At 38.2% G+C, this 20,089-nt stretch overlaps 1 protein-coding gene across 1 annotated transcript in view; it reads right to left on the bottom strand.

Moving 5' to 3' along the window:
- LHFPL2 (LHFPL tetraspan subfamily member 2) overlaps positions 1–20,089 on the bottom strand; it is a 128,040-nt gene that overhangs the window by 50,172 nt on the left and 57,779 nt on the right. The window contains exon 2 of the mRNA XM_064438656.1: positions 13,707–13,759. The gene's annotated coding sequence lies outside the window, so the exon portion shown is untranslated. The remainder of the gene's footprint in view (positions 1–13,706; positions 13,760–20,089) is intronic.

Raw genomic sequence — 20,089 nt, 5'->3', positions numbered from 1 at the left:
CAACAGATTTTTCCATCTAAATACACTTATGTCCCAAAGAACACTCACTGCTTTTGTTCCAAAAATAATTAGGGCAATGACAAAAGGTTCAATGTTTTATCTACTGTTTTCTATCTCTGCTCTCTTCTCCAGGACTTCTAAAACATCTGAGGCTAATATTTGTTACATTTCTCTCTGGGCCTCTTTTAACCCTGTGATTTGTAGACTCTAGAGGTGAAAAAAATGCCTCAAATATGAGGTGAAAGAAATAAAACTACCTAATAGTGCCCTAGTAACAATCTTTTTGTAGGCTCTTTCAAACAACACTCCAAATTCTGTCAAGCTCTAGAAAAGCCTTTTAGGATGAGGTGTGTTTCAACACGTACCCCATTGTTAAGGCTGCAGTCACTGCCCACTGAAGCCAGCCAGAGTTTTTCACCTACCTTCAGTGGACTCTGGACAGAGGTATACCAGCATTACTATAGACACAGAGATACCCTTCCTTCATTTAAACTTAATTGCACGCATGCACACAAAAGTCATAATAGCTCTTGAAAAAGACACAGCTGTTTCTCACTCAAAGCATTGAACCCAGGTGGATCATGTAACAACTCTTACTGTTGTACTGATTATTCCAAGTTTGAACACAGCCAACATTTTAAAAATGCTTAAGAAACCTGGGTGGATTAGGCCACCCTGGTTGGAAAATCTGACAAAAGATACAACTTCAGATAATTCTTGCTGATTTAGGCACGCTGCAAATTGCTGGACTCTTACAATAGACACTGCATCATTGCACCCTTTGCCGCTTAGGAAACAGGACTAACACACACAAACAGCTAAGATCACGGAATTGATCTACAGATTAAACTCAAGAGGAAAATAGACTAATTTTCTCTTCATCTAAGAGTCTGCTCTTCTGACTCATGTTTCTCATTTATGAGAATGGAAATAATCATATGAATATTGAAAGCTCAGTTTTATGGACCTGTTTTCAAAAGTGATCCTTTTAAAATACATGATACTTTACAACACACTAGCTTTCAATGAATCAAACTGTAAAAATCTGTGTCACATTATTTAGTATCTTACGTTTAACCAATATGAAATCAAACTTATACTGTCACTTAGTGAAGGATGGGTATAATTACTTAAATCAATACTTACAGTTTCATCGCCTGGCACAGAAAACATTCCATTGTCAAAATATCACTGCACAGTTCCCAGTGATATTAATTTCCTTTTTATTAGCATGGATAACACCATAAAAATGTGCTGCTAGGTGAATCTACAAGCATGATCCTGCAAAGAAATGTGCAACTACAGCTGATACCAATCAAAACTAAGGGAGCTCAGATGATTTCCAGCTCTTGTGATTTTATCATGAGTCATATCTGGTGTTTTCCTTGAGTCATATATTTAGGAACCTCATCAGTAGTGCCTGTAATTACATCTTACAATTTTGTTACTGTGGTGAGGTGGAAAGAAATCTGTCTTTTTACATATATACATCCAGACATGAAGCATGCAGGTGACACCCTTTTGTCACATGCCAGACTACTGGGTAACAGATTTTGTTGCAAAAAAAGCAAGAGACTGTTACAAAAGTCCTTTCCATCTGTTAAAAATAATTTCTTAGTGACAGTGCACTAAGATCCACATACATGAATTCCAACATGTTTTCTTTGTTGTCTACTTTTATTAATGAGACAACTCCCATTTGTTTCCTTTCAGAGAAAACCAAGTATTTATTTATTGGACAGCTTACAATAGCAATGGTATGACATTCCACCCACAAATAAGCTGGAACAAGTCAAAAACCTGCAAAAACATAGGTGAAGCTAAATTTTCTGCTATTTTTTTTTCCTTTATCAATCAAATAAATTTGATGAGGCATATCAGTAAGAAAACAATATTGGCTGGGCCTCTATTTTTGAAAACTGTTTTTCTGTTGTATGATTTCAAGACCATTCAAGTGCTATTCAAATTGCAAGTGGTCATGGAAGACTCAATGTTGTCTAAATTTGAAGGGGGGAGGGAAAGCATACAAATGCTTGCAATACAAACATACTTACACATTTTACAATTTAGCTCCTCCAAATACCCTCAAAACTATTACCAGGTTTTAAGACAGCCACAAACAAATTGCTTTTCAGTGTTCACATAAACCTCTGTAAATCCTAACCTTTGTCTGAAGCATATAGCACTATTCCAGCAATGACCAAAACATTTTAAGTGAGTAGATGAACAAGAAAAGAAAAAAACCTTCTCCTGTCCTCATTTCCAACACTGAAAGTATTAAAACCTTCTCTCGGGTTGCACCCCACGGGAAGCAATTCTGCTTCAGCAACAGATGAAGTAGATGAACTCACAGATCTCTGTCCCATCACATTTTGATGATGTTCCACATTTTAACTAACTTGTCATTTAATAAAGAACACCAAAAAGGCACCAAAGTAGTCTCTCTCCACAAGACTGATTCAAGCAAGCATGAATTTATGGGTTCCACAGAGCTGAATGCAATAAAGAAAACACAAAATGAAGGATGAGCTTCTAGAGTATGCTGTTATTTGCTAAAATAAGTAAGTCTGTGCTCTGGCTGCTATGCTTACATCCCCATCTGGCCTCAGCAAACGGGAGAAAAGTGAAGCAATTTTCAGGGCACCCGCATCCTCAAAGCCAGACACTCATCACCTAGGTGTCAGCAAGCCCTTACACAAGTCTTCTCAAATTACTGCTCTCCACCAAGACCTGAAACGGGCTCCCTTTAACATCTGTTAATCTAATTGGTTCCTATGAGCCTGCAACAATTAAACCCATTGTTGCAAGGAGCAACACTGAAAGGGGATTTTACATATCCACAGCTGGGTTGTTAAACAGAACAAATGGACTGCATCTGACTCAATGGCTTTCACCAAAATCCAGTTATTAAACTGTGAGAACAAGCCCTAAATTAAGCTGATGACCTCAGCAACTGGGCTGAGCTCAGCTGCTCTGTCACAACAGTGATCATAAGGAAGGTGCAAAGGCTTCAGAATTTCTCTAGTCAGTAAATTTAACAATCCTGGAGGAAGGTATGACTACGGTGATGGCAAATCTGGAGTGAATCACTCATTCAAAGTGAAAATAGAATTTTTGTATGATCCATTATGAAGCTGGCATGTTTCAGTTGGCCTGTATTAAGAACAAAAAAAATTGAATCGAAGTCCCTGTTTAGATTCAAAATATTTCTACAAAAAGGGAAGTACTGCAGCAGCTGAGCAAACTCAGTTCTTTACTTATGCAAAATACTTCAGTGGATTTAGATTAGAAGTAACATTTTGTTTTCTTCCAAAAGAAAAAGTGAAATGGAACAATGAGATACCCAGTTCTGTATTGGTCCCGGTCCCATTTCCACAGACACTTACCGATGTGTCTCCGTCTGTGTACTCACAGGAGATTCTCACCTTCTCAAGGAATTCTCATACATCTAGAAGATGTACATAAGGTTTTGCAGAGCAGGAGCTGTAATATCTTCTGTATCATCAGCATTCAGTTTAAGGAGAGGAATTAATATTTTGTTGTAAGTTTTGTAGATCTCTAAGCCCAAAAATCTCACAGTCTCGGAAAGCAAGCGAGCCCTGCAGTTTTCGTCCAGTGCACCAAATTAGTGTCTCACACAGCTGATTTCTTGTCTAGTTTTAAAACAACTTAATGAAATACTTTGCAAAGTATTTTTGCTCTGTGCTCTCTTCTATGCTTTCTACCTCAGTATTATGCTACCTAAACAGCTGGGCACAATGCTGTACTGAGGTGACACCACCACAACCTTTGGAAATTCCTTAGTAGTTCTTGCAATACTCTTAACAGATTATGTGCCTCACACGAACACCTGAGAGTTTACTAGCTCCCATCTTAGGGCATGGGAGAAAAAACAAGTGTTATTTACCCAATGGGAACCAGGGAATTAACAGCTTTCAACCTTTGTTTCTTTAAGAACTCTCCAGCCACTGGCTTTTATTTTTTTACCTGTTTTGTTTGCTATTCAACCCTTTCTTAATCTGCTCCTCTAATTTTCACCAACCTTTGTGAAATTCCACAGTCAACTTTTATAACAGAAATGTTCCTAACAGATAAGTTGAGACTCTGGTACCCATAAGTGAATGCAGAAACTTTTCCCTTTTCCAGAGTATCACTGAAGAAGGCCTTTGTACCTGAAATCCCTTCCCCCGCCCCCTTCTGGATGTTTCCTTAGACCTTCACAATTACAGACACCTATTACTGCATTCCATAATGTCAGCCAAGATTTCATCAGTTAAGTAATTCCTGTTCTCTTATGACTGCAAAACACTTCAAACCTATCTTAATTACACTTTATAATCATTCTGAATCAAACTCAGTCAACATTACAAGGTTGATCACTGTATGCAGAGCTATTAGATGCACCAGCAGGTAAAATTACTAGAAGTGTGCCAATGTAACCAGGTTTCTTTTAAGGCTACTCAAATACCTGGAAACACCCAAGACTCCTGACAGGGATTTTCTAGGTACAAAATAGTAAACTGCGCCTCCAGGCACATTTGAAAACAGCACTAAGGATCTATTCGCATCTTTTGGCTCTTAAGCTTTTAACTTATAGCCTGAAATGTTATGTCACACCATTTCAGGTTAATAAGACTCATCATCTCCAGTACCTTTGATGCTTTAAGTATTTCCTCTGAGCTTTTATCTACTTATTTACCTCACTTTCTTTTCTGCTCTGCCTACAGTGAACTCTTCAGTACTGCAGCCAAGATGGAACAAAGATACATCTTGATTCACCATGAACACCTTCTCCCCATGGGCACAGTATATATGTGACAAGAGTGACAGGTGAGCTGCTACAGGCACAGCAGCAAATGCAGACCACTGCGAGAGTGTCAGAATATAGGGCAGACAGGAATGAAAACAAGCTACATTCAGACCCAGAACAATATAGCAATCTTTCAGGCTGTCACAAAACATGGTAAAAATGATTATTTTTGCACTGTGAATCCTAACTCCCATCTCACTGTGGTTTGTTGAGTGCCATCCTAAAACAGAAGTGATGAATTTTTGAAATCATTTGCTGAAATGTAGCACAAATTAAAGAGCATTATTACTGTTCACTGATTTCCTTTCATAAGAAGGAACTGTACACACAGACTGGTGATTAAAAGAAGTAAAAATAAATGGGATAAGGACTTTCCCAGCAAGACTCATGGAATTTGGTCAATTCCTTTGATTCACTTAGATATTTTATGTGTAGACTAAGCAGCGTCCCCTCTGTATCTCACAAGCATTAGTATGCTAGGAGTACCTCTGATGTGGGGTCCCTCCAGCTGCCAGGAAAAACAGGCATTAAAAAAAATCCAGTAACAAAGAAAACCAGCTTGATAACCAGCCATCAGAGGGTGGACTGGTGAGAATGCCATGGAGCCAGACCTAGAAAATGCTTTAATTGCATTAAATATAATGTTGTCTTGACAAGTGCATGCAAGAGTACTTTATTATCATATTCCTAACGGATTTGACAGTTTCAGGAAGAGATACGAACAGTATCCAATTTTCAGAGAAAAATATGCTCAATGCAATCTGGAAAACTAGTTGGATTTCAAGAGATGTTTTCAACCTCCCTAGTATAGAATTTCTTTTTGCTCTTCTCAGCCTCAACTTTTCCAATACACAAAACAAATAAGTATCTGCAGGGAAGGATTTTTTCCTCATTTAATAAAATCTACAAATCTTTAGAGACTATAAACTTTTTTCATTTTCTACTGCATTAAATTTTACCCCAAAAAGAATCTTTATGAAAATATTTATCTTCCTGTATTATTTGTCTAAGAGGTGGATTTAAAAATGATCTAGTAAAGGATAACTGCAACCTTCTAACGACTAGACAAAACTATTTTGCTGGGGACTGGGGGCAGGGGGGAGGGGGAAACATAAAAAGGGAAATAAAAAGCGCAGAATTAAACAACAACATCAGCCTACAATTTGTATACCGATTTTTTTCAATTACAGCAATATCCTATTTTACCAGAATACCATTCTAATATTTCAGAAAAATAAGATACTAATTTTAAAGACATTTTACATGGGCACCTTGAAGCATTTTAGGAGGTATGTATAGCGTAAGACATTCACCTTTGGGTTAGATATGCTACCTCACCTCCTCCCATCCATTCCTCCTATTTATTTCATTGCACTGCAAGTCAATAATATTCTCTCACTGTTTTTTACTCTTTGTCCTAAGTCATTCTGCATTACCTTGCCAAGAGCTGCAATTACTGGGCCGAGGGAAGCACTGCCCCTATGCAGAACTGCAGCGGTATGATCAGACCACAAGGCTTGTATGTCAGGGATTCCTGACTACAGGTATCAGTCAATGTCCTTGATTAAGTCACATCCCTACTGATCTCATGCTGTTTTAAAAATCAGTGAAGTGGGGATTTTGGTGGTTCCCTGGTATTCATAAAAAGTTCAACTAGTAATATTTGCTCACCAGGCAGCCCAGTTCTCAGTTCACAACTCTCATTCAATGCTTTTTCCATGGCCTGCCTACATAAATTATTGAGGAAAAAACCCCATATTGTTTTCTTATGCTTCGGTTCCACAGTGTATTTACACATACAGTTTTGAACAGCCATCAACAGGCTGCAAGCTTGCTTAGAAGCCCTAATACCTCCCTCCTCATAATACCTTCAGAAAGTAATCTAATAGCTCCCAATAGCTTAAGCTAAAGCGGACCAGAAGGATGTAAGAGAAGAATTCCTCTGTGGGACACAGAGAAAAAGGGTAAGACAGCCTCAAGAAATTAAAAAGGAACTATTTCTTTCAAGCAGTTCAGTTCTACTTGGACATAAAGTACTTGGGACAACCATTGAGCTCTGTGTGCTGCTCTACATTCTGCGTAAAGTAACCCTAATCACAGCCAGGGTAGAAAGCAGGTTTCAGCGATAATATTGGTGATTCCTGACAATCAGTCATTCTCAATCTATATAGATTTCTTCTTTCACAGACAGCTTCTTTTTAAGAATATCTATTTTCCTGAACTTTACAATGGTACCATTTCTAAAAATTATTTGCATGCACAGGCTAACATATCTTCAGATGCATCTAGAGCGTGAAACTTGTAGATCCTGCATTTTTTAAATAAGTCAGTGTACTGTAGTATGTGGTAGAAAGCAGGAGGAAAAAAGAAAGGTAAAACATAGTCTATTTAGCACATCTGAAAATGAGCTCAAGCTCTTTTAGTTCCAGCAGCTGCCTATAATGGAAAAAATGAAGACTGGCTGTTGCCAGAAAAATGGGCAGTAAGAAATAACAGATGTGAAATTTCAGCAACATCATTGGCTAGGTCAGTTGTACAGATAGCTTCAGAGACAGGGTCCCTGTTGGGCTACAGCATTCTAAGAGGCACACTTGCTTTTTGAGCTGCTGAACCATTCCCCTTGCTTAGCTGAATTTACTCAGCGACCTCACCCATGAATGTGATCGACAGGAAATACTCACGTCCTCGCAACCATGTGTGAGCTCTGTGTAAAAGCTCCTCAATTATTAAAGTCAGTGACTGTATTTGCCAAAATTATTTTTACATTTCCCTTCCTTCTTCCTCTGTCCTACTTACCCCAGTTTATTTCATGGGCACTTAGGGTTAGTGGGGAAGAAAAGATAGGTCCTTCAAAACAAGATCTTACTACGTGAAGCTCACAAAGAAAAGTAAGATCAAAGAAACCAATCTAATCTGGTATATACATTTTTAAGAGAAAGGGCAGTGGGTGAAAAATGCCCTTCCAAGAGTCAACTCCAATTAGAGAAGTCATTTTCAAAGAAGAAAGAGGTTTCTCGACAGTTTAAAGAGGAATTTATGAATACAATGTCTGTAGAATATATCACATAAAAAGCAACGTCCGTCAGCTCAATTTGCAAGTTTAAGTGGACTTCAATTAAAACTGAATAAAATCAAAGTTATATTTGAGCATCAGAAATATGCTTTGAAATTGTAATGTGGATCACAACAAGGACTGCTACTTCAGAAAAATCAATTATAAAGCTATATTAGAAAATATACTTCCAGTGAAGAATATGTAACAGCAGTAAGTAACATCAGCAGAACTGAATTTGAGCTGTCACATCCATTGCAAGCATTCTTCTGCTACCTTCAAAATCTGGTTGTAAAATGCAGCTCTTAATAAGCCTAGGTTTTCATGCTATGTCTCATCTGGTGTATTTATTACCTGTTGCTGAAAGAAACAGTGCTACTTTCCCCACCTACTTCCAGATGCTTACTCCCTCTTCGTCCCTTGTGTTACATCTAGTAATTTGTCAGCCACAGGACAGCCACGCCAGCGTGGTTACCTGATGTAGTTTTCCTTCCCAGGCAGTTAGGTTTTTTTACTGAGTCAGCTCTTACCTTGAACTCACCTTGGGGCTGGGGGCTGATGTGAGAGACGGAAAAAACAGGCTGAAGCAGTACTGCCCCTTTTGGCACCAGCCTGCAGTTTTGCAAGACCAGATGCAACATTAAACCATGCTTTGAATAGTATTACTAGCTTTCTTCTTGCAGAACGAATATTCAAGTGTCTCTAGGATTCCATGTCACAGAGTGAGTTAACGTCAAAGCATGAGAGAAACTCTGCAAGTAAAAATAGTAATACTATAGCAACTGAAGGACTCCACAGGCACCAAAGCACAGTGAGATGAACTGAGGTGCAATATCTGGACAAAAGGCCTTGCAATCTAAACAGACAAAAAGAGTAAGACATTAATTAACTTTCCTAATATCACTTAGCAGGTTAATAACAGAAGCAGAAATCAAATGCAAGAGTCAGGACAGGCAGCTCTATCCACTATACCACACTCCTTCCTGTGGCTACAATTTCTATTTACTCACAGCTTGTGGCATGGCATCTCCATGTCAAGAACTGCACTAGGTTCCAGAAATAACAAAATTAAAATTAGCCATTTTATTTGTTGCTCCATAAGCAAATTATCAGTTCAATGTGGTTTATAGCATCTGAAAGTTCCCAGTGCCTTCCCAAGGAAAGAACTCCAAACCTTAATATTTTCCTGACTTGGTAACTCGTCCTCTCTTCCCTCTGACGATAGACAACAGAAAATAAATTGACAAATTGTCCACTGCTATTTTTGTTTCTATTAAATGGAAGTGGGGTACAATAAAATCACCTTAAAGTTCTCCAAAGGAGGAGTACACAATGATAAATTATATGAAAAAGAAAAAAAAAAAAAAAAGGCAAAGCACAGACACAGAGAAGAAATTGCTCATAGAGGAAAAGCAGTACAAATATAAAACTTCCTATTTACTCTGGCTGTTAACAAAAACAAGTAAAATAAGTAACACTGCTACAGCTCTATTTTTGGCTTCCAGATTTAAAAAACCCAACTTGTCTCTGTGCTATTATGTACATAGTACAAAACTGTACTGATATAAACAAAAACGTAAATCCCAAAACAAAGATAAAACCCAAAAATAAACTCCCTGGCCCCATCTGTATTCTGATGTGAACTACGTGGGATTAACACATCTTTTAGTCACCTCAAAACTATTACCAATTTTTCTATTTTGGGCTTAAGATATTACCAGGCTTCATCAGAAACTTAGAACATAATTTCTGAAGTAACAAAGCACTGTCATGAAGCCGGCAAAGCTCTGCACAAAGATGACATGACAGCTAGAAGACCTTGAGCTAACCACAACTTTTTCTCTGTGGGTTATGACAACATGAGGAAACACCTTCTGAAAGACACTCTGCTTGCCTTCCTTCACCTCAGTTTCTCCTGGTTGTTCCCAAGGCCAGAAGCACAACCCTCATTCTCCAGTGCCAACCAGTACCCTAGCAGGAAAGCTAGGTAAGTATTATTACCTGAAGAGGAACCAGACTGGCTGGTCAAAACATTTATTTTCAGGTAACACAGAAAGATATTTGTCATATCAGCTGGCAGATTCCAGAGTAGCTGGGATGCCAAAAGTCCATGGTCCAGGAACTGCACCTATGTATCAACCTGTGGCAAAAATACTGGCAGGTTGCTGGTGAAACTTCAGCTATTAAAAGACAGCATCAAACCTCCAAATCTTCAGGGACTAATCTCACTATGAACCATCAGAGTCCCCAGGCTGACATTCCTCAACCACATTAACACCTGCTGCCTTCCAGAGATGTCCACCAGACATCTAGTGCAGAATCTGACCTTTGCTGAGGCATCTCACTGGTGTGTGGATCACCATCAGCTGTGATGTGTGGTTCTGCAAGGAGCTTAGCACCTGTACATGAAGCAGTTAATTCTTGATTAATATTGTTTTAATTTTACATATAATAACTGCTGCTTTGTTGCCTAATACAATTTTGGAGTCTATCTTTCATGTTTATTAGAAAAGGCATTATAAGCCTCTATCCTTCTCATACTGCAACAAAAGGAGCGTACATACAAGTCAGGGAGCATGTGGATGCTCTTGTAATTACATTGAAACCTTGGGGAGAAAAAAAGAGGAGAGAGTAAGAAAAATACCAAACATTAAGAGCTCATCAGAAGGTAATTTCATCCTTTAAATTTTTATCTCAGTTGTTTATTTCTTGCTTCCAGTTACAATTTTAAAAATTGTTTTATTGCAACTGAAGATTTTTATGGAATCAAGTGCTTACCTATTTTTAAATGTTTCCCCAAGAAAACTTATGCAATGCCTATGAAGAAAACTGAGACAACTAATCCTTTGCTGTGGTCATTAGCACATCTAGGGAAAGTTATCATTTCAAATTTATTTCAACTTATTAGATCTGCACAGAGCTAATGTTATTAACTCTGCAATTTTACCATCACCACTACACTTAACCCTCCGCATTGGCTTCCCACCTACTGTTGCTGACAGTCACTCAAATCATTAAGTTAGCTTCATGTTCTTAATGATTGTGCTAGTGCTTTTATGTTGCTAACCATTATAGGGCTCCCCTCTTAACTGGTCCAACTACAAACTGGTCCATTAGTATAAAACAGGTCATATTATCTGTAACACTACCCAAGAAGCAATTTTGGATTAATAAGAAGTCTCTTTAATTCTTAACTAGCATATTTTTAAAGAGCAAACTTGAAAGAATTAATACCTGTATTCATTATTAGATAAAGCTATACAAACTGTCTAAGATGTACCAACACCAGACAGAGTACCATGCAGTCCACAGTTCAGTTGTCAGCCCTCACAGCTGCTGTGAAAGCTTGGTATGGTATCTCACGATAATCTGCAATATGAGCACGGTTCCAGTTTAGCAAAAGCTGGTGCTTCAGTTTTCTCCCTGTTCAACAAAACTCTTAAACACCTCCTGAGTTGCTAAACAGCACTCTAAATTAGTAAATCATTTCAATTTGATGTCATGCAATTAAATGTCAGTAAAAAACTAGAAGTTGCTTCACATGAATTATTGTGTATCAGACCTTTAAACACACTTGAGTCACCAACAAGCAGCAGTCATAAGTAAGTTTTAGAGTAACTTTTAAAAACACTGAATATTTTTTTCTTTAAATTTTCCTTAAATGATAGCTATGCGTAGCTTGACAAAAGGATATTTTTTATTTTCAGAACATTTGGGACAAGTGACTGGTATACAGTGTTATCAGATCCTACACGTGAAGAGGCACAGATCAGAATTGTCTATTGTACGCTGGTAAAGAAACTTCAAATAGTTCCAGTCTTTTGTGGGATTACATAATACATGCACTGGAGTGACACCCGTTGGGTTAATACATCTATTTTAACATAGTGGCATACTTGTATGTTGTGGAACACTTATCTTACACAGAGCATGAATAAACATGTCACACTGGCACATAGGTAAATTAAGCCATATAAATCCATATACAAGTAGGTACCTCAGCAAGGACCAGAGTGGTTGAAGAGGTTCCATGTAGCTTGAATTCCTTCTTGCACAGTCCTTCATGATCCTGAAATTTAGTGTGGCTCCTATGAAGTCTACACTTAAGGGCAAGGACAAAACACAGGTTTTTCTATGGGAACTTGAATGGTGTTTGGGTCTTTCTGGTATCCACTGTGACCAAAAATATCCTAGATAACTGAACACATACAAAGTGGGCATGGACCTGTAACATTTATTCTAGAGTACTAAATGAACTAATGTAAGTACCAGAAAATGTACCACATATTTTTAAGGACTCTTGAACACCCTGGCAAACATAGAAGAAGGAAAGAGCAAGTCTCATTCCTATAAAGGAGGAGGAATGAGATGGAAGGAAAGTGCACAGGAATTACCAATTCATTCCACTTGTTCACTGATGACACCATGAATAAAGCAGTTTAGTCTGAGAATTGTCAGGGGTGGAGGATGGGGCCATGGGGGTAAATAAACAGTAGGCAAAAAGGAACTATTAAAAAATAACTGACAAATTAACTTAAAATTCACTTATTTGCCTTCCCTGGTAAAAATACAAGCAGAAATAGAAAAGAGATAATAAATATAGAACTACATGAAGGTAAATATTTAAACTGATAAAATCCTTCAAAGTTTTATCTAATTTCTAGACATTAAGAGCTATATAAACATAATTTTCAGAGGTCATTAAATCAAAAAAAAAGAAGACAAAAACAAGGCAAGAGTTTCTCACTGTATTGCATTTTGTTCTTGGTCACCAAACTGAACAGCACATGCAACCAAATGCATGGGTGCTAAAAACTTAATTTGCTGCCAACAGCACTGAAATCAAAGATCCCCAAAATACAAAATATTTCATATAAACTGGCTCTGCTATGGAAACCAGAGAAATAGAATTATTACATTATTCCAAGTAACTTTCTCTTGGCAAGAAAATGCATTTGCATTCTGAAAGTAGTAGTATTAGTATTACTCTTACTACTACTATTGCTACTACTACTGTTTAGCATAATTTACTGTGAGTTCACCTCTGCATTTGTTAGGCTCTCTTTGCCAGCCTACACCTACAGCCAGGAAAGTGTAAATAATATTTTTATAAATGTATTACTAAACAAAACTCACTTTAAAAAGTATTTGAAATTTCAGAAATTCTTCTTTTAAGGATCCTTCCTGCATTCTTGCTTAGTCACAACAGGTACATAATTGGCACATAGGATGCAAAGAATCAGCAATGAACAAGGTGTAGGGGATCAACAAAATCATCTGTCTTTACAAAGGACACCACAGTTTGCAGAGGGGGAGTTAAGAACCGCAGACATAAGCTTGGGAGTTTAAAGAAAGAAAAATATTCAGCTTGGAGTAATTTATTAACTTACCTTAGGTTTCCATGTATTCTAGAGTGATATCTGATTTTATAATTGCTTAATGTATACACTGGAGTGATTCTGAGAAGTCTGGATTCAGACATCATTCATTTAATACAATGAGTCACAGTGTATGTTACTGCTTCAACAAGTATAGATTGAACTATTCTGCTTGAAATACTTTTAAGTTCAGTATTTTCTAAATTACCGTGGTAGGGGGAGGAGGTTTCACTTATCAAAAGCAGTCACTGAGACTAGTCACTGAGACTAACTCCTCTTTGCCTTCTCAAAACCTCTGCTTAAAAGAAGTCAGATGAACAGTCTGACAGGAACTTGGTACACAGAAGAAAATACTCAAAGGGCATAATCTACTGCACATCTTCCATCCCTCAAACAGCAGTGAAACTGCAGAGTCACACTGCCTGTGAAAACAGCAGATAATATAATATGAATCTCATTTACTCACCACTGTCCCAAGTCTTTAGGTCTTAGTCAACCACTTCAGACACCTGGCAATACCTAGAGAAATAATTGACATAAAATGTAAGAAAGGTACAGAGCCAAAAACATTAAAACAATATTTATGATTAGTATTGGTAGCTGCAATGGTAGAGCTCCACTTGTAAGAGACTATATGCACAGGGATAACATTTCACTACCAGGACACTTCTGCTTTGCTAGAAATGCAGTGTCCTAGACATCACTCCAACCACTAAGTAGCTAAGAAAAACAAGCACATGTGAAGGAGTAACACATAAACCACTAAGCACACACAAAACTGCATCTCTTTCTCTTCCTCTATTTTACTAATAAAGTATGCCAAGATTTGAAAATCTTGAAAAACTTTTTTTGAAATTTGAATTATTTGTATATTCTATTCTGATTTACAACATTTTAAAATCAGGTATGACTTAGGAAGAACTCAAAAAGTTCCTAAAGCACTGGAATAAAAATGTACACTACATAGTATGTTCACTCCACAAGCTTATGAAACACACCCTGAAACTCCTTACACCAGCCCAGACATGTATTTCATGGAGTTCAGCAAGGCCAAATTTGAAGGCCTGTACCTGAGATGAGCTAATCCCTTGGACAGGCTGGGCACTGACTACCTAGGGCGCAGCTCTGAAATGGAGCTGGGGGTCTGGGCAGACAGTGGGATAAACATAAGCCAGCAGTTAGCCCTGGCACCAAGGAAGACCAAGAAAAATCAGGGGTATGCCTACAGGCTAAGCCACCACTAATAAGCAATTATTCACCTTTAGCTAGCACTCCAGGAATATACATCTGGAATACCACATACAGTTTTGGATCCCCAGTACCAAGAAGTAATAAAATAAGGTGATAAAGGTAAGGTAAAGTTGATTCAGTGATGCTGAACTACAGGATTTCCCACAATAATAACCAGTTCTGCATTTTTACACAAACATCAGGACAAGATACATGAAGAACCTCCCCTTACATAAAAGAACAAAGTGAATCAGAAGGTTAGTAGAATCTAATGAAGAGAGGTAATTTGGCCTTGGTGAGGGTGGTTTAGGAACAGAAAAATCAGTGCAAAGCTCCTAACAAAGCATGCTGCCAAGGACAGAGGAAAACATACTGGGAGCACTGGAAAGTCAAGAATGCCTTAAAATATCCTGGCCAACAGAATATTCCTCCAGAAAAAAACCAACAGACTGGACTAAGTAGCTGTGATTACTCCAACTTTTCTCTTGTCTCAAAAGCAGATAACACAGCAATGAAAATACAGCAGCATTAGCAGAGACAGAGACTACGTTCCATGAACAAAAAAGGCCAAATGGTTTTCTTTTAGACTCAAGCACCCAAAAATGCATGATTAATTTTAAGTGTGTGAAAATGATGGAATGCTCGGACAATTAGAATTAAGCTGTGCTTTTAAGGAAAATTTCCTTGCCTGGAGTCTGAGTTCCCAAAGAAAGAGAAGCAGTACGGGCACGGTAAGACAGGATCAGCCCATCGAGGAGGCTGTAGAAGAGCCTTCTCACAGATCAATCGACCTGCCAAGGCACAGCAGTGATCCTCCTCCCCCAACACACAAGAAATACCAAGGAGGAGAGAAAGTATTACATTAAAAAGAAAGGCGCTTTTTTGCCACAACATTTGTAACAAAGCTAAGAAGAAGAAACTCCACAAGCGTTCCACTGCCCCATCACCACACAGCCAACGTGCACTTTCCTTACTTGGCAGATAGCCAAAATGAAACCCAAATCCTCCCAAAGAAACCAGAATGAGAAAAACACGTCTTCTCTCTGTCTTTCTCCAGGAGCTCTTTCTTACAAATTTTGCAATAGCTCAGATGGATTTCCACAAGAGTTGGCAAAAATATATAAAATCCACTTCTTCCTTTCTACTCAACTAGCTGTAAATTTGGCTGCATCAACATCCCCCTGCCCACCCACTCCCACCCCTCAAAAAAAACCCACATTACATTCTTCATTTTTAGCTCCTTTCTCATTCGCAAGAGAGAAATGTTTCAGTACAATTCAGAGAGAAAGAGTCTTTATACCAAGCAGAGCCACTGATTTAAAGTTTTTTATTTGCAGTCACCAAGAGAAGCAAATAGGCTGGACACTGTTAAGAGAACACAGTTGGTTTGATTCCTGTGTCACATACCCTGGCTTTGTACACAACAGGAATTGGTTATACTTAGGCTCCCCAACAAAAATAAAATAAAAAAAGAATACAGAAATATCCGCTGTATCTTAAAACATCCTTTTCAAGTAGCTTTTTCTTCAGATATACTACTGTGCAATACTTCCATGTATTATATTACAGCAAATATCCAAATCAAAGAAATATTTACTTACTTCAGGAAGGTTTGTATGACTGATTATATCCCTATGAATAGAAATAATACATTCAATGGGTTCTTTGTCTTTTGCTATCAATGCAGAACAGTATAAAATAAAAAAGCTGTACTATTTCATAGGCGTCATTAAGGCTACCTTCAGAAATAACAGCAAAACAAGAAGGGGAAAGTATTTTCTTTAGGGATACACTGCTAGTAGGTTAAAAAAATGTCTAAATGAATTACAATGCTAAATACCATAGGAAACTAACGGCTCGAGATATACAACAGATTTTTAAATGCTTCTCAGGCCCATTATTCCCTGTTTCACACAAACCTACCACAGAAAATAAAATTCTAGTTCTGCTTTTGGTGTTATCTACCTGATTTGTTCAATCTGGAAGGTCATGCTACATCTCTATATGTAATTCAAAGCAAATTCAAAAGAGCATACCATATAGAGCAATATAATTTGCAAGCAATTTCAACGAGAATAAAAAAATTCTAATTTTTTTTACACTACAGAAAAAGTTTCACCCAAATGCACCTGCCCTGAAGTTTACACCTAATAAAAGCCAGATGTACTTCTAATACACTGCTGATCCCTGCTCTTAATGCCTGTTTCCCCACCACACCACCTTAACCAAGAAAGCAGTACAGCATAGTTTTACACATCATTAAAACGTTTAAACCAAATATTACATTTTTATAATCCTAGAAATTCCCACAAAACTAAACAGAATAAATACAGAAGCATTAAGAGACCTGCACTGTGAATGAAAGATCCCTCTTTGCCTGTTACCTAATACAATAAGCAAGCTGAGCAATAAGTGAATCAAATTACCACATTTCTTTAACACGTCAATCATTACTATCTGAAGCAAAGGATATGCAAATTTATTTTTAGTAAAGTTATTCTCTAAAATTAGTTTTGTCTTCTAGGGTTTATTTCACCTAAGCTGAAACTTTATTTGAAATTAGTAATACAGAACATCAGGAGCCCAATCCCACATTCACTAAAATCAGTGGGAGCTCTTTAGTGCTACCCATGAGGGCAAAAGGACATAAATTGCTTACTTTAAAGGCAGCATAAAAGAACAAGTTCACTTTATAACATGCTTCTTGAGTCATGTCTCTGTGTCACAGGAACAGTAAAGCAAAATGGCAAGACACCCTCCCACAGCAGCACCATGAGTTACACCACGGACATCGCCCTGGTCTTGCTCCATACAACTCATCATCTCTGCCAGCCCAAGGCAGCCAAACCCAACAGCTTTGCAGCAGTATCTCAGCAAGAACATCCATAATCACTAAAAATGTTCCTTGGCTCTTTTTTGGCCATAAAACTGCTCTAGGTGGCTGAGGCTTGGCCACCATCAAGATGGACTGGACAAGAAGCAACTCTGAAAGGAGCTTCACATCTGGCCCTGTGCTGCTCAGCTACCGGCTGCTTGTGCATGGACAGTGAAAGAAATGGGTCCCATGGACAGCCCAGCAGTCATCAGGCAAAGGCAGGCACCAGGTCAACCCTGCAGCAGCTCCAACACGGTCTGATGGCCCCATGTTGGGCCAAAACAGGCTCCTGGGCCCCCAGGCAAGAGCGCAGGCAGGACCCAGGCGAGGCCAAGGCGGGGGCCCTGACATTGGGTTGCTAATTAAAATCTCTAACCAGTAGCATGCTCCTCAGCAATGAGCTAGAATCACTTGGCAAGCTCAGGCTATTTTTCTTCCTAAATGTCAGTCCGCTTAATAAATAACAACTTCTGATGAGTATTATTAGCATCTGAATTATTGCCCCCAGATTACCACATACTGTGGCCTGCAAAATGCTAAGTTTACAAATAAAGCTGTCTGCTGGCAGAAGCAGAACAGAATGACTCCAAGGAAGACAGCTCAGTTATCTTTTCCTGAAGGCCTGGAGATGGCAACTATGGAGTTTTGTTAAAGCGTAAGCAACTACCATTCTGTTTTATTTAACTGGGTGACAGCCTAAGCATGTTGCAGAAGGCTGCAGAGCTATTCCATCGTGATAGTCTGGAAAAGAGATGACGGTTTCTTACACACTCACACACACTCTTTAAACCAGCAGCTATGCAGTTTGTTTTGTTTTCAATCCAACACCTCCTCAGGCCGAAGTTACATTCAGAGTATTATCCTAGTGATGCAAACTGTGACTATTACAATCAATGAAACAAACATTAAAATGTCCAAATTGCCTTATAAAATTCCTGCGTTTGCCAGTACTCCTGCACCACAACTGAATTAGGATCTTGCTTGTTTTTTGGTGTCAACCTAAATTTAAAAATGCCTTAAGCACAATCCTCCCCTCACCCCAAAAGAAAAGCAGACTTGTTTCAACATTGAACTTCCTTTACATTTAAGATACCTAACAAAGCAACCAAACACAGAACTAGCGAGTGACTTACTAAGACACAAACAAGCTGCTAAGAGTCCTCAAAATATAATTTCAAACTCCTCTATGGTGGCAGAAAACCAACATTTTTTTACCCTAAGCCATATGTTCTACATTGGTCTAATTTCCATGCCTTCCTCATAGCTTTCATCTTCATAGATGCAATAAAAAATACACATAAAATGTAGGTTATCAAATTAAGGCACCCACAGGTACTACCTGTGACTTTCCACCAGGGAAAAGCTACTTTTTAATCATGAAATGCTTCAGTGAGTCATGTAATGATTTTGCTAAGTGACAAAATCTAGAGGTTAGACCATTCAGTTTGACCTCAAAGCAAAGTTTCTTCTACTGAAAATAGTCTATCCCAACATTACCCAACCAATAGGCCTATCATGCACTCAAGAGCTTAATTCAAAGATAACAATGCTGCTTAGAGCACATCAGCTTGTGTATTTTCAGCTCTTCTCCAGCTCATGTCCCAGAACCAATTTTCAGTCTTGTAAACAACAAAAACCAAGACCAAAAACCAACATAACAAAAAATTCAATAACAGTTGAGACCCTGAGCAACATTTCGTGTGCCTTTCTTGAGTGTTTCAGTAAAATCATGTTATGAAAATGAAAATCCTTACTCAAGCCTTATCTGCCCAGTCTTCCTGCTCTGTCTAACATCCTGCACTTTCCACAGACCTCTGAAATCCTAAGCCATCTCCATTCAACCTGCTTTTCCAACGGGACCTTACAAGCTCACAAAAAGAGGCACTCCTTTGGTGCTAAGCCAAGAAAGGGGAAATAAGCTAGCCACTGCTTTGTAAGAGTTAAAAATTATACTCAGTTTGCAGATGGAAGAAATAGCTAGCCCCAGGGATGGTGGGAATTGAACAGCAACTAAGAAATATGTTAACTGTGGTTCTGTTTACCACAAAGCTTTCCTTTGCCTTTTTAATTTTTGTCATTTTAAGCTTTCTCTGGAGCCAATTTGCTTAAACACTGCTAGAGAGACAATCTTTTCAGAAAATGTCCCGGTAATACAAGAAATAAAATATTTGGGTTTGCTTTTCCTGAAGCTGATAATATCCTCTTTGAAGACTGTCACAGCACATACTTTGAAATAAGTTATAATTATTCTTTAAATTCCACCAAAAAAAATCTTTACTCTTTAAAACACATTTCTCTGTAAAACTGAGATATAATTTCTTGGCAAGCTATGAGCTGCTAGTGATAACATTTTATTTTCCCTAGATTTCTACTATTCTTTTTACTACCTAAAAGAAGATCATAAAAGATTGTCTCTACATGTAGATGTTCACGGAAAGAGAAGAATCACATCTAAAAATGTCTCCGGATTCAGAGGGCAAAAAGAGATCTCACTTTCGGCTTTTCTTTTCCCTCTCAAGATTAGTAGAAGTTAATTTTTTAAAAAGACATACAGCTTGTTATCTTTACCATTTCCTGTACAAAGGTACTTGCAAGTCTGAACTGGAGTAACATAGGCCCATTTCAGACTCAAATAATGGGCTTGCAGAATAATCATGAAGGATTCAATTCAAATAGGAATGGTGGAGAAGGCTACCCAACTCCTTTTTTACCCCTCTTTCCCAGCCACTGTCTTCAGTGGTCCC

The sequence above is a fragment of the Phalacrocorax carbo genome, chromosome Z, assembly GCF_963921805.1.
Source record: "Phalacrocorax carbo chromosome Z, bPhaCar2.1, whole genome shotgun sequence".
Taxonomy (NCBI): Eukaryota; Metazoa; Chordata; class Aves; order Suliformes; family Phalacrocoracidae; genus Phalacrocorax; species Phalacrocorax carbo.
The sequence above is the reverse complement of the archived record's forward strand: the minus strand, read 5'-3'. Positions and strand labels throughout refer to the sequence as shown.